Consider the following 15486-nt stretch of genomic DNA (forward strand, 5'->3'; position numbering starts at 1 on the left):
TAATCAACACTGAATGCAAGTATGAGTAGGATATAATGCACCATGAACATAAATATCGTAGAGGCTATGTTGATTTTGTTTCAACTACATGCGTGAACATGTGCCAAGTCAAGCCACTCGAATCATTCAAAAGAGGATACCACCCTATCATACCACATCACAACCATTTTAATAGCATGTTGGCACGCAAGGTAAACCATTATAAGCTCCTAGCTAATTAAGCATGGCATAAACAACTATAATCTTTAATTGTCATTGCAAACATGTTTATTCATAATAGGCTGAATCAGGAACGATGAACTAATCATATTTACAAAAACAAGAGAGGTCGAGTTCATACCGGTTTCTCCCATCTCAATCAGTCCATCATATATCGTCATAATTGCCTTTCACTTGCACGACCAAATGATGTGAATAATAATAACAGTGCACGTGCATTGGACTAAGCTGGAATCTGCAAGCATTCAATAAACAGGATAAGACAAGGCAATATGGGCTCCTTTTTCTGATCAACAATAATGCATATAAGAGCCACTTTAACAGTTTAATTATGGTCTTCTCCTATCAACCCCCAAAGAAAAGAAATAAAACTATTTATACAGGAAAGCTCCCAACAAGCGAAAAAAGAACAGGAAATCTTTTTGGGTTTTATTTTTAATTACTACTACATGCATAGAATTAAAGCTAGCTAAAAGCTACAACTAATTTTTTTGGTTTTTCTTAAGGTTTATCAAACACACAAGAAGAAAGCATAAAAAGGAAATAAACTAGTATGGATGATACAATGAAAAAGTATGAGCACCGACAACTAGCAATGAGTGTGTGAACATGAATGTAATGTCGGTGGGAAATACGTACTCCCCCAAGCTTAGGCTTTTGGCCTAAGTTGGTCTAATGCCACGGATGGCCTGGCGGATATCCAAAGTTGTAACTGGGGTCGTACTGTGATGCATAGTCAGATTGCCACTGGCTGGCAATCACCTCCGGATCCCACTGGTAATTAGACTGTCGTGGAGGCTCAAACTGTGGTTCCGGCTCTGGCTCTGCAGCTGATGTAGGGTTCCGGTAGGCGTGAATGGCCTCAAACGGAACAAGGTACTTGCTGTTCGCGTTGGTCGCGTAGGAAATCGGTGAGGCCTGCATTCTCCGCGGTGCGAGGCGGATTATATTTGGGCCTCTCTGCTTCTTCATTTTTCTTTTCCTTAGAGCTTCGGCTCGATGAGCCCCTCAAAAATCTCTTCATTATTTTCTGAAAAATTCTGAAATTTTTAGTAACTTCAAATAAAAGTGAACTAGGATCAACAAAATTGATAGCAACTACTCCTACAAGTGCCTAGGACATATATCATGCATTAGAATTACTTGGAACCATATAAATTTGACATCCAAGCTCAAGAACATGGTCACCTAGGCAGCACAAATTTGCAATGAATAAAGTACTAGAACAAAAACTAATTGGACCAATGGAGGAGTCACATACCAAGGAACAATCCCCCAAAGCAGTTTTGTGAGAGGTGCTTTGAGCAAGGAGATCGAAAATCGCAACAAAATGAGCTAGAACTCGTGCTTGAGTTGGATGGTGATTTTTTGGGAGGAAGAAGAAGTGTGTGGGTGCAGGAATAAGTGGAGGGGAGCCACCGTGGGCCCACGAGGTAGGGAGCGCGCCCAGGGGGTGGGGGCGCCATGGACCCTCGTGGCCAGGTGCTTGCTCCCCCTGCTGTGTTCTCAGTGCCAGATATTCTCAAATATTTCAGAAAAAATCATATTTAAATTTCAGGGCATTTGGAGAACTTCTATTTTTGGGGCATTTTTATATTGCACGGATAATCAGAAAACAGACAGAAATTACTATTTTTGCTTTATTTAATATAAATAGCAGAAAGTAAAAAAGAGAGACAGAAGGTTGTGCTTTCTAACTTCATCCATCTAATGCTCACCAAAAGGAATCCACTAACAAGGTTGATCAAGTCTTGTTAACAAACTCATTTCGAGTAACATGAAACCGGAGAAATTTCGAATGACACTATGTAACCTCAACAGGGATATGCACATCCCCAACAATAAGAATATCATATTTCTTCTTGATAGTAGGAAGAGGAAATTTAAAACCTCCAAAAATAATCAATGGAATTTTTCCAATAGAATTGATACTGTGGACTTGAGGTTGTTTCCTCGGAAAGTGTACCGTATGCTCATTACCATTAACATGAAAAGTGACATTGTCTTTGTTGCAATCAATAACAGCCCCTGCAGTATTCAAAAAGGGTCTTCCAAGAATAATAGACATACTATCGTCCTCGGAAATATCAAGAATAACAAAGTCCGTTAAAATAGTAACGTTTGCAACCACAACAGGCACATCCTCACAAATACCGACAGATATAGCAGTTGATTTATCAGCCATTTGCAAAGATATTTCAGTAGGTGTCAACTTATTCAAATCAAGTATATGATATAAAGAGAGAGGCATAACACTAACACCGGCTCCAAGATCACATAAAGCAGTTTTAATATAGTTTCTTTTAATGGAGCATGGTATAGTCGGTACTCCGGGATCTCCTAGTTTCTTAGGTATTCCACCTTTAAAAGTATAATTAACAAGCATGGTGGAAATTTCAGCTTCCGGTATCTTTCTTTTATTTGTAACAATTTCTTTCATATACTTAGCATAAGGATTCATTTTGAGCATATCAGTTAATCGCATACGCAAAAAGATAGGTCTAATCATTTCAGCAAAGCGCTCAAAATCCTCATCATCCTTTTTCTTGGATGGTTTGGGAGGAAAAGGCATGGGTTTCTGAACCCATAGTTCTCTTTCTTTACCGTGCTTCCTAGCAACAAAGTCTTTCTTATCATAACGTTGATTCTTTGATTGTGGGTTATCAAGATCAACAGCAGTTTCAATTTCTATATCATTATCATTACTAGGTTGAGCATCAACATGAACATCATCATTAACATTATCACTAGTTTCATGTTCATTACCAGATTGTGTTTCAGCATCAGAAATAGAAATATCATTTGGATTCTCAGGTGTGTCAATAACAGGTTCACTAGAAGCATGTAAAGTCCTATCATTTTTATTTTTCTTCCTCTTAGAAGGACTAGGTGCATCTATATTATTTCTCTGAGAATCTTGCTCAATTCTCATAGGATGGCCCTCAGGATACAAAGGTTCCTGAGTCATTTTACTAGTTCTAATAGCCACTCTAACAACATAGTCATTATTCTTACTATTCAATTCAGTGAGCAAATCATTTTGAGCTTTAAGTACTTGTTCTACTTGAGTGGTGACCATAGAAGCATATTTACTAATGAGTTTAAGTTCACCTTTAACTCTAGACATATAATCACCCAAGTGTTCAATCATATAAGCATTTTGTTTCAATTGTCTACCAAAATAAGCATTGAAGTCTTCTTGCTTAACCATAAAGTTATCAAACTCATCCAAACATTGGCTAGCAAACTTAGTAGGAGGGATTTTAGCTTTATCATATCTATAGAGAGAATTTACCTTTACTGCCTGTGTCAGGTTATCAAGACCATGTGTTTCTTCAATAGGTGATGGATTTAGACCATATATTTCTTCAACAGGCGGTAAATTAAGACCATGTATTTCTTCGATAGGAGGTAAATTCTTAACATCTTCAGCTTTAATACCCTTTTCTTTCATGGATTTCTTTGCCTCTTGCGTATCTTCAGGACTGAGAAATAGAACACCCTTTTCTTGGGAGTTGGTTTAGGAATAGGCTCAGGAGCTGGCCCAGGAAGTGTCCAAATATTTTCATTTGTCAACATATTATTCAATAGAATTTCAGCTTCATCCGGTGTTCTTTCCCCGAAAACAGAACCAGCACAACTATCCAGGTAATCTCTGGAAGCATCGGTTAGTCCATTATAAAAGATATCAAGTATTTCATTTTTCTTAAGAGGATGATCAGGCAAAGCATTAAGTAATTGGAGAAGCCTCCCCCAAGCTTGTGGGAGACTCTCTTCTTCAATTTGCATAAAATTATATATATCCCTTAAGGCAGCTTGTTTCTTATGAGCAGGGAAATATTTAGTAGAGAAGTAATAAATCATATCCTGTGGACTACGCACACAACCAGGATCAAGAGAATTAAACCATATCTTAGCATCACCCTTTAATGAGAACGGAAATATTTGAAGGATATAAAAGTAGCGAGTTCTCTCATCATTAGTGAATAGGGTGGATATATCATTTAATTTAGTAAGATGTGCCACCACAGTTTCAGATTCATAGCCATAAAAAGGATCAGATTCAACCAAAGTAATTATATCAGGATCAATAGAGAATTCATAATCCTTATCAGTAACAAAGATAGGTGAAGTAGCATAAGCAGGATCATATTTCATTCTAGCATTCAGAGTTTTTTGTTTAAGCTTAGCTAATAATTTCTTAAGATCACTTCTATCATTGCAAGCAAGAAAGTCTATTTCAGTTTCTTCATCCATAACATAGCCCTCGGGCACAACAGGTAATTCATATTTATTAGGAGAGCCTTCATTATCACTTTCATCAATATTATCAGTTTCAATAATTTCATTCTCTCTAGCCCTAGCAAGTTGTTCATCAAGAAATTCACCAAGTGGCACAGTAGTATCAAGCATAGAAGTAGTTTCATCATAAGTATCATGCATAGCAGAAGTGGCATCATCAATAATCTGCGACATATCAGAATTAATAGTAGAAGCAGGTCTAGGTGTCGCAAGCTTACTCAAAACAGAAGGTGAATCAAATGCAGAGCTAGATGGCAGTTCCTTATCTCCCCTTGTAGTTGAGGGATAAATCTTGGTTTTTGGATCTCTCAAGTTCTTCATAATGATAAGCAGATATAAATCCCAAGTGACTCAAAGAATAGAGCTATGTTCCCCGGCAACGGTGCCAGAAAATAGTCTTGATAACCCACAAGTATAGGGGATCGCAACAGTTTTCGAGGGTAGAGTATTCAACCCAAATTTATTGATTTGATACAAGGGGAGACAAAGAATATTCTCAAGTATTAGCAGCTGAGTTGTCAATTCAACCACACCTGGAAACTTAATATCTGCAGCGAAGTGTTTAGTAGCAAAGTAATATGATAGTAGTGGTAACGGTAGCGAAAGGTAATGATAGCAAAAGTAATATTTTTGGTGTTTTGTAGTGATGGTAACAATAGCAACGGAAAAGTAAATAAGCGAAGAACAATATATGGAAAGCTCATAGGCAATGGATCGGTGATAGTGAATTATGCCGGATGCGGTTCATCATGTAACCGTCATAACCTAGGGTGACACAGAACTAGCTCCAATTCATCAATGTAATGTAGGCATGTATTCCGAATATAGTCATACGTGCTTATGGAAAAGAACTTGCATGACATCTTTTGTCCTACCCTCCCGTGGCAGCGGGGTCCTATTGGAAACTAAGGGATATTAAGGCCTCCTTTTAATAGAGTGCCGGAACAAAGCATTAACACATAGTGAATACATGAACTCCTCAAACTACGGTCATTACCGGGAGTGGTCCCGATTATTGTCACTTCGGGGTTGTCGGATTATAACACATAGTAGGTGACTATAGACTTGCAAAATAGGATCAAGAACTCCCATATATTCTTGAAAATATAATAGGTTCAGATCTGAAATCATGGCACTCGGTCCCTAGTGACAAGCATTAAGCATAGAAAAGTCATAGCAACATCAATCTTAGAATATAGTGGATACTAGGGATCAAACTCTAACAAAACTAGCTCGATTACATGATAAATCTCATCCAACCCATCACCGTCTAGCAAGCCTACGATAAAATTACTCACGCACGGCGGTGAGCATCATGAAATTGGTGATGGAGGATGGTTGATGATGATGACGGCGACGGATTCCCCCTCTCCGGAGCCCTGAACGGACTCCAGATCAGCCCTCCCGAGAGAGTTTAGGCTTGGCGAAGGCTCCGTATCGTAAAACGCGATGAATCCTTCTCCCTGATTTTTTTCTCCTCGAAAGTGAATATATGGAGTTGGAGTTGAGGTCGGTGGAGCTCCAGGGGGCCCACGAGGCAGGGGGGCGCGCCCAGGGGGGGCAGGCGTGTCCCCACCCTCGTGGCTAGGGTGTGGGCCCCTGGCCGTGATTCTTTGCCAGTATTTTTTATTATTTCTAAAATAATCTCCGTGGAGTTTCAAGTCATTCTGAGAACTTTTGTTTCTGCAGATAAATAACACCATGACTACTCTGCTGAAAACAACGTCAGTCTGGGTTAGTTCCATTCAAATCATGCAAGTTAGAGTCCAAAACAAGGGCAAAAGTGTTTGGAAAAGTAGATACGACGGAGACGTATCAAGGTGCTAAATGGCTTTATAGATCGACTATTAGCTGAATGACAATGTTATCACTCATCGGTCACCACATGCCAGGCACGTTCACCCATGCTTTGAATACGTATACATTCTATTCTTGTTGGTTAGCAACTAGTTAATGTACGCCCTCGTTCGTTGGCTCACCGCAGTAGGACTTCCTAGTCATCGTTCCAATAGCGTGGGTGCCCTATTGTGGTTCTATTAATGCATCTCTGCCCTAATATCTTGCTTGGTTTAGAGGCGTCGATTCCCACTTTGATGATTTTTCCGAGGAAATTACAATTCGTCAAAGGAGAACTTCTTCAGTTGGCTCCTCTCTCAGTCTCCCATCTAGGCATCTCTCTCTTCGTGGAAGAGGCCCCTCGTGGCTAAGGAGATCTGCACGTCTATAGTGTGAACTCTAAGTTGGTCAACCACGTCATATTTCTTTGTTGTTTCGCTCTCTAGTTTGGGTGAAGGCTAGTGGGAGATTCCCCAAGAATGCTAATGTTCATCTCTTCCATGCCTACAATTCGCCGCCCTATGAAAGCACCGCGTTAACATGTCCTCCAAATTGTTGGAGACGTCGCTCCCCTTATTGATGGGACTATCAGGATGTTTCGAAAATTCGACATGCTCACAACCCCCGCCTATTATCAATGTGTTGTGATGTGAGTCTCACTCGCCTCAGCGTTGACCCAATATTTTTGCCACTTTGTTTTTTGACATACCACTGCTTATATTATTAGTATGTTGGCACCAAAAAAATCCCAAATAACCTGCCAACCTAGGGCATAAAAAGCTTCCCTAAAAGTTGAAATAATAACCATAAGCTTGACAAGTGTGCAACAACCCAACAAATAACATGTGTCTCTTCATATGACTTCAATTGGAGGGAGAGAGTGTTGCAAAAACACTCCAGGAATGATCCATGTGTCATCATCGCCTGCTAACAAGTTTCTTCACACCGGTGAGTCCAGACAAAGAGGAAGATAATGCAAAGAAGAAGGAGCGAACAACATGCACCATCTTCAAATCACCTTGCTCGATCTCAAAAGCACGAGGACTCGATGTTTGAAGAAGAAACTGGCAGAAAATGCAAGGAGTTTAGGAGAATAAAAACAATGAAAATATATCTCGATATGTTAGCAAAGAACCATACTTTAAATCCCAATAGCATGCTACCAGGGGTGGAAAAAGGCTAGATACAACGAAAACAGGACAATAGGGGAGGTTATTTTCATGGGAACATCTAGGACTAGACAATGCAAAGTCGACACATAGAAGGATTGTGGCGGTGACTGAGCAGAGGGAGATGATAAGAAAAGCTTGACGGAGCCTCAAATCTAACGAGGGGCACCCAAGGTGAGCTATGATACTACTAGGCTATACTACCACTAGTAGAAAACAAGGCTTTGGTCCAGGCCGGGTCAGCCCATTAGTCCCGGTTCAGTCCAGAACCGGGACCAATGTGGGCATTGGTCCCGGTTCGTGAGCCCAGGGGGCCGGCCGGGCCACGTGGGCCATTGGTCCCGGTTCATCTAGACCTTTTGGCCCCGGTTGGTGGGATGAACCGGGACCAATGGGCCGCGCTCCTGGCCCACCACCATTGGTCCCGATTGGTGGCTTGAACCGGGACCAAAGGCTCCCCTTTAGTCCCGGTTCATGCCACCAACCGGGACCAATGAGGTGCCTATATATACCCCTCGCCCACGAGCAGAGCACCCCAGTGCTCTGTTTTTCTCTGGCCGAGGGGGAGAGAGCTTGGTGGTGCTCTAGCTCACCTCCTATGCACACAAGGTGTTCGATGGAATGCCCGAGCCACACTACTTAAGCTTTCTCCTCTCCAAGCTCGACCTCCAAGCTCCATTTTCCATAATATTTGTCTAGGTTTAGCGGTCCGTCACGCCCCGTCCCCGTCTTCACCGCCGTCGATCACCCGCGCCGAGCTCATCGCCGGCACCACCGTGGTGAGCCTCTTGTTCTTATCTTCTTTCTGAAAGGAAAAATATTCTTACTTGTATGTTTACATAGATACTTGTATTATTTTCTTACTTTTATTATTGCATCTTATATAGTGCGATGGTTTTGGTATCCGCCCCCGTCGGCCCTCGTCCTGTCTATGATTCGGATGTGGTATATATATATATTATCTTTATAACTATTGGTTCATTTATTGTTTATGAAAATTATGCCGACCAACGTGACATAGATTTTATTTATGTAGGATGTATGTGAATCGGAAATGCCAACCGACCCTATTGTCGAGAGGTTAAATTTAGTTGAAGAAGAAAACAATTTGTTGAAGGAAAAAATAAAAAAAAATTGAGGAGGAGAAGATGATATTGGAGTTGCATGTTGCGGATGTCGTCGATGATCACAAGATCAAGATGGATGCAATGCTCTTGAAGATTAGAAAGATTAGAAAATATGCCATTCATACCGAGGCTTGGTATCATTATGCCGTTGGATCAATTGTTACCTTGGTTGCGATTATGATCGCATTTGTTTTCGCATTGAAATGTTTTACATAGTTTCAATGTATGGTTTAATTAATTAGATGCTCTGGAGAGCTATATGTTGTTAGATGAGAACTATGTATGCACTTTGGTTTTAATGTGATGATGAACTTCTATTAATTTGGACACTTAATTATATATAATGCACGCAGATGAACCGGCAATGGATGTACGGTGACAGACACACCCGCGAGTACATTAAGGGCGCGCATGAGTTTCTCGATGCGGCTGAGGCAAACAAGCAGAATGGTTTTATGTGTTGTCCATGCACTGAATGTGGGAATACGAGGTCTTACTCTAACCGGAAAATCCTTCACTCCCACCTGCTTTACAAGGGTTTCATGCCACACTATAATGTTTGGACGAGGCACGGAGAAATAGGGGTTATGATGGAAGACGGCGAAGAAGAAGAGTACGATGACAACTATGTGCCCCCTGAATACGGTGATGCTGCAACGGGGGGAGCTGGTGAAGATCAAGAGGAACCAGACGATGTGCCCAATGATGTTGCAACGGGTGAAGCTGCTGAAGATCAAGAGGAACCAGACGATGTGCCCGATGATGATAATCTCCGCCGGGTCATTGTCAACGCAAGGACGCAATGCGAAAGTCAAAAGGAGAAGCTGAAGTTCGATCGCATGTTAGAGGATCACAAAAAAAGGGTTATACCCCAATTGCGAAGATGGAAACACAAAGCTCGGTACCGTACTGGAATTGCTGCAGTGGAAGGCAGAGAATGCTGTGGCTGACAAAGGATTTGAGAAGCTACTGAAAATATTGAAGAAGAAGCTTCCAAAGGATAACGAATTGCCCGACAGTACATACACAGCAAAGAAGGTCGTATGCCCTCTAGGATTGGAGGTGGAGAAGATACATGCATGCCCTAATGACTGCATCCTCTACTGCGGTGCATACAAGGATCTCAATGCATGCCCGGTATGTGGTGCATTGTGGTATAAGATCAGATGAGATGACCCTGGTGATGTTGACGGCAAGCCCCCTAGGAAGAGGGTTCCTGCGAAGGTGATGTGGTATGCTCCTATAATACCACGGTTGAAACGTCTGTTCAGAAACAAGAGCATGCCAAGTTGATGCGATGGCACAGTGAGAACCGAAAGAAAGATGGGAAGTTGAGAGCACCCGCTGACGGGTCGCAGTGGAGAAAAATCGAGAGAAAGTACTGGGATGAGTTTGCAAAGGACCCAAGGAATGTATGGTTTGCTTTAAGCGCAGATGGCATTAATCCTTTCGGGGAGCAGAGCAGCAATCACAGCACCTGACCCGTGACTCTATGTATGTATAACCTTCCTCCTTGGATGTGCATGAAGCGGAAGTTCATTATGATGCCAGTTCTCATCCAAGGCCCTAAGCAACCCGGCAACGAAATTGATGTGTACCTAAGGCCATTAGTTGAAGAACTTTTACAGCTGTGGAATGGAAACGGTGTACGTACGTGGGATGAGCACAGACAGGAGGAATTTAACCTGAAGGTGTTGCTGTTCGTGACCATCAACGATTGGCCCGCTCTCAGTAACCTTTCAGGACAGACAAACAAAGGATACCACGCATGCACGCACTGTTTAGATGACACTGAAAGTATATACCTGGACAAATGCAGGAAGAATGTGTACCTGGGCCATCATCGATTTCTTCCGACCAACCATCAATGTCGAAAGAAAGGCAAGCATTTCAAAGGCGAGGCAGATCACCGGAAGAAGCCCGCCATGCGCACCGGTGATCACGTGCTTGCTATGGTCAATGATTTACACTACGTAATCTTTGGAAAGGGTCCTGGTGGACTAGCTGTTCCGATTGACTCTGAGGGACACGCACCCATGTGGAAGAAGAAATCTATATTTTGGGACCTACCCTACTGGAAAGACCTAGAGGTCCGCTCCTCAATCGACGTGATGCACGTGACGAAGAACCTTTGCGTGAACCTGCTAGGCTTCTTGGGCGTGTATGGGAAGACAAAAGATACACCTGAGTCATGGGAGGACCTGCAATGTTTGCACGAAAAAGACGGCATGCCTCCGAAGCAGTATAAAGGTCCTGCCAGCTACGCTCTTACGAAAGAAGAGAAAGAAATCTTCTTTGAATGCCTGCTCAGTATGAAGGTCACGACTGGCTTCTCGTCGAATATAAAGGGAATAATAAATATGCCAGAGAAAAAGTTTCAGAACCTAAAGTCTCATGACTGCCACGTGATTATGACGCAACTGCTTCCGGTTGCATTGAGGGGGCTTCTACCGGAAAACGTCCGATTAGCCATTGTGAAGCTATGTGCATTCATCAATGCAATCTCTCAGAAGGTGATCGATCCAGAAATCGTATCAAGGCTAAGGAGTGATGTGGCGCAATGTCTTGTCAGTTTCGAGCTGGTGTTCCCACCATCCTTCTTCAATATCATGACGCACGTCCTAGTTCATCTAGTCGACGAGATTGTCATCCTGGGGCCCGTATTTCTACACAATATGTTCCCCTTTGAGAGGTTCATGGGAGTCCTAAAGAAATATGTCCATAACCGCGCTAGGCCAGAAGGAAGCATCTCCATGGGCCATCAAACAGAGGATGTTATCGGGTTTTGTGTTGACTTCATTCCTGGCCTTAAGAAGATAGGTCTCCCTAAATCGCGGTATGAGGGGAGACTGACTGGAAAAGGCACTCTTGGAAGAGACTCAATAATATGCAGGGACGGATATTCTTGGTTTCAAGCAAACTACACAGTTCTACAGAACTCTACCTTGGTGACCCCGTATGTCGATGAACACAAGAACAGTCTGCGCTCCAAACACCCGGAGCAGTGCGACGACTGGATTACATGTGAACACATCAGGACTTTCAGCAGTTGGTTCGAAACACGTCTCAAAGGTGACAACACTGTTTGTGATGAGTTGTACTTGTTGTCCAGGGGACCATCTTTGACTGTATTGACTTGCAAAGGATACGAGATAAATGGGAATACATTTTACACGATCGCCCAAGATCAAAAGAGCACCAACCAAAACAGCGGTGTCCGCTTTGATGCAGCAACCGAGAGCGGAAAGGACACATATTATGGTTACATAGTGGACATATGGGAACTTGACTACGGACCTGATTTTAAAGTCCCTTTGTTTAAGTGCAAATGGGTCAATCTGTCAGGCGGCGGGGTATAGGTAGACCCACAGTACGGAATGACAACAGTGGATCTGAAAAATCTTGGGTACACTGACGAACCGTTCATCCTAGCCAATGATGTGGCACAGGTTATCTATGTGAAGGACATGTCTACCAAACCGAGAAAAAGAAAAGATAAGGAAGCGAATACATCATACGATGAGCCAAAGCGCCACATAGTTCTATCAGGAAAAAGGGACATCCTGGGAGTGGACGGCAAGACAGACATGTCTGAAAATTATGAAAAGTTTCATGAAATTCCTCCCTTCAATGTCAAGGCTGACCCAAGCATCCTGATAAACGATGAAGATTATCCATGGTTACGGCGCAATAAGCAAATGACACAAGCGGAGAAAAAGTGAAGACTTTTTCCCGCAACTATTATGATGATACCATGCCAACTTTGCAACACACGAGTATGCTACCATTTTCCGTTTTGTACATGCACATGCTATGTGGGTGAAATTATGATACCATGCCAACTTTCAACTTTTTCAGAGTTCATTTGAAATGCTTTAATGTCTTATGGTTCGGCCCTCGTAATACCATCATTCAAATTTTAACTATTCAAATTTGAAAACTAATGGCACTAACAAAAAGTTTATAATTTTTTCTAAAACTGATGGCACTAACAGAAATTTTATAATTTTTCTGACCTAAAAGCAAAAAGAATTAAAAAATAAAGCAAAAAACAAAATAAAATAAATAATGCAAAAAACAAAACAAAAAAAGAGGAAAAAAACTATTTTTATAGTAAAGTTAATCACAAACTCGTGATTCACACAAATTTCAAAGAATTCAAATTTTAACTATTCAAATTTGAAAACTAATGGCACTAATAGAAAGTTTAAAATTTTTCTAAAACTAATGGCACTAACAGAAAGTTTATAATTTTGCTGACCTAAAAGCAAAAAATTAAAAAATGCAAAAAACAAAAGAAAATAAATAATGCAAAAAACAAAAAAACTGGAAAAAGTAAAGTTAATCACAAACTTGTGATTCAAACAAATTTCAAAGAATTCAAATTTTAACTATTCAAATTTGAAAACTAATGGCACTAACAAAAAGTTTATAATTTTTCTAAAAGTAATGGCACTAACAAACGGTTGGTCCTCCTTGCGGGCAGAGTTTAGCCCCACCTCGCCAACCGAAGGGGGCTCACACCGGTTTATAAGCCCTTCCCTCTCTGCCTGGTTGAGCTCCTCTCAAAGTGAAAATAGATGCCCTAATAGAGAAAAGTTTAACCTAAATTCAGAGTGAATTTCTCTCAAATTCATAGAAATTTACTATGAATTTAGGTTGAATTTTCTCTATAAGCGCATCTATTCTCATTTTTTAGTAAGTTAATCACAAACTTGTGATTCACACAAATTTCAAAGAATTCAAATTTTAACTATTCAAATTTGAAAACTAATGGCACTAACAGAAAGTTTATAATTTTTCTAAAACTAATGGCACTAACAGAAAGTTTATAATTTTGCTAACCTAAAAGCAAACAGAATTAAAAATTAAAGCAAAAAACAAAAGAAAATAAATAATGCAAAAAACAAATCAAAAAAACAGGAAAAAAACTATTTTTATAGTAAAGTTAATCACAAAATAAAATAAATAAAGCAACAAAGAAAACAAAGAAACTAAAAAAGTGTTTTCAAATTTGAAAACTAATGGCACTAACAGAAAGTTTATAATTTTTCTAAAACTAAAAGCAAAAAGAATAAAAAAAATAAAGCAAAAAACAAAAGAAAATAAATAATGCAGAAAACAAAACAAAAAATCTGGAAAAAATTAGCAACAATAAGTATTTTGTTGTAAGTAGAAACAAAATAAAATAAATAAAGCAACAAAGAAAACAAAAAAACAAAAAAAGTGTTTTCAAATTTGAAAACTAATGGCATTAACAAAAAGTTTATAATTTTTCTAAAACTAAAAGCATAAAGAATTAAAAAATAAAGCAAAAAACAAAACAAAATAAAATAAATAAAGCAACAAAAAAACAAAAAAAGTGCCACCTACTGGGCCCCCACGGCCTGAATACGACTAGAAACCCATCCAAGGGCCAGGATTCAGACCCGCAGGAGGCCTAGTAGGCCCACAGGCATAGCAGTGACAATTAGGCCCGTAAGACTGCAATGGAGAGAAGCTCGAGAGGGGTGCGGCAGTGGGGCTTATAAACCACTACGCACCCCTCTCAACTAGTGAGGTGGGACTAAACTTTCGACGCCGCAGCAGCACAAGGCCTTTGGTCCCGGTTGGTGGCACCAACCAAGACTAAAGGGGGCATTGGTCACGGTTGATGCCACGAACCGTGACCAATGCCCCCCTTTAGTCCTGGTTGGTGCTACCAACCGGGACCAAAGGCCGCCGCTTCCCGCCCTTTGGGCTGCTGAAAAGAGGCCTTTGGTCCCGGTTGGTGGCACCAACCGGGACTAATGCCCGCCTTTAGTCCCAGTTGCTGCCATGAACCGGGACTAAAGGCTCTGCTATATAAGTCCACACTTAGGAAATTTTCACTCTCATCTTGCAGTTGCCGCCCCCGATGACGCCGACGCCGCTAGGCTGCCCTGACGCCACCCGCCCCGGCCCGCCCCCGTCATCGCCGTCGCCCGCACCCCTGTCCCCACGCGCGCCGCCCCGGCCCACCCTCGTCGCCATCGCCCGCGTCCCTGCCCCGACGCGCGCCGCCCTGGCCCGCCCTCGCCGTCGCCCCGCGACGGCCCCTTCCCCAACGCGCACCGCCCCGGCCCACCGTCGCCGTCGCCCGCGCCCCCTACCCCAAGCGCGCACCCACTGCCCCGTCGCCATCCTCGCCGCCGACCCCGCGGTCCTCCTGGTCCGGCCGGCGCCCTCCCTAGCTAGCATTTTTTTCATATATATGCTTTTTTTCTTATATATGCTTGTTTTATATATATATATATGTTCTCTGTGTATATATATGTTCATGTATATATGCAAAAGATAGTTTTTTAGAAAAAATAGGATTTTTTTTCTGTTCATAGATTTTTTTTGTGATATTAATTATTGTAAATATGAAATGTTTGTATATTCATATGAACAATGAATTAGGCAATACTACTTCATGTATTTTTAAGAAGGAAGAAGAAGAAAAAGAATGAGAGGAGAAAGGAAATAAGAAGAGGAAGAAAGGAGAAGAAGAGGGGAGAGGAAGACAAGGAGAAATAAATAAGAAGAAGAAAAAAGAAGAAAAAGAAGAGGAAAAGAAGAAAGGAATAGAGGAGAAGAAGATAAAAATAGAATATATATTATATTTTCTCTTTTCTCCTCTATTCCTTTCTTCTTCTCCTCTTTTTTTTCTTCTTTTTTTTCTTCGACACGTGGGGGGGGTCGATATACCCCCTCCCGATAACTTCAACACAAGGGGGGGTCGATATACCCCCTCCCCGATAATATTATTTTCCCATGTACGTATGTCGTGTCGATATAAACTCCCGATAACTTCATAGCATTTTTTCCAT

Source organism: Triticum urartu, chromosome 3A, assembly GCF_056163025.1.
Source record: "Triticum urartu cultivar PI428250 chromosome 3A, HENAU_Tu73, whole genome shotgun sequence".
Lineage (NCBI taxonomy): Eukaryota > Viridiplantae > Streptophyta > Magnoliopsida > Poales > Poaceae > Triticum > Triticum urartu.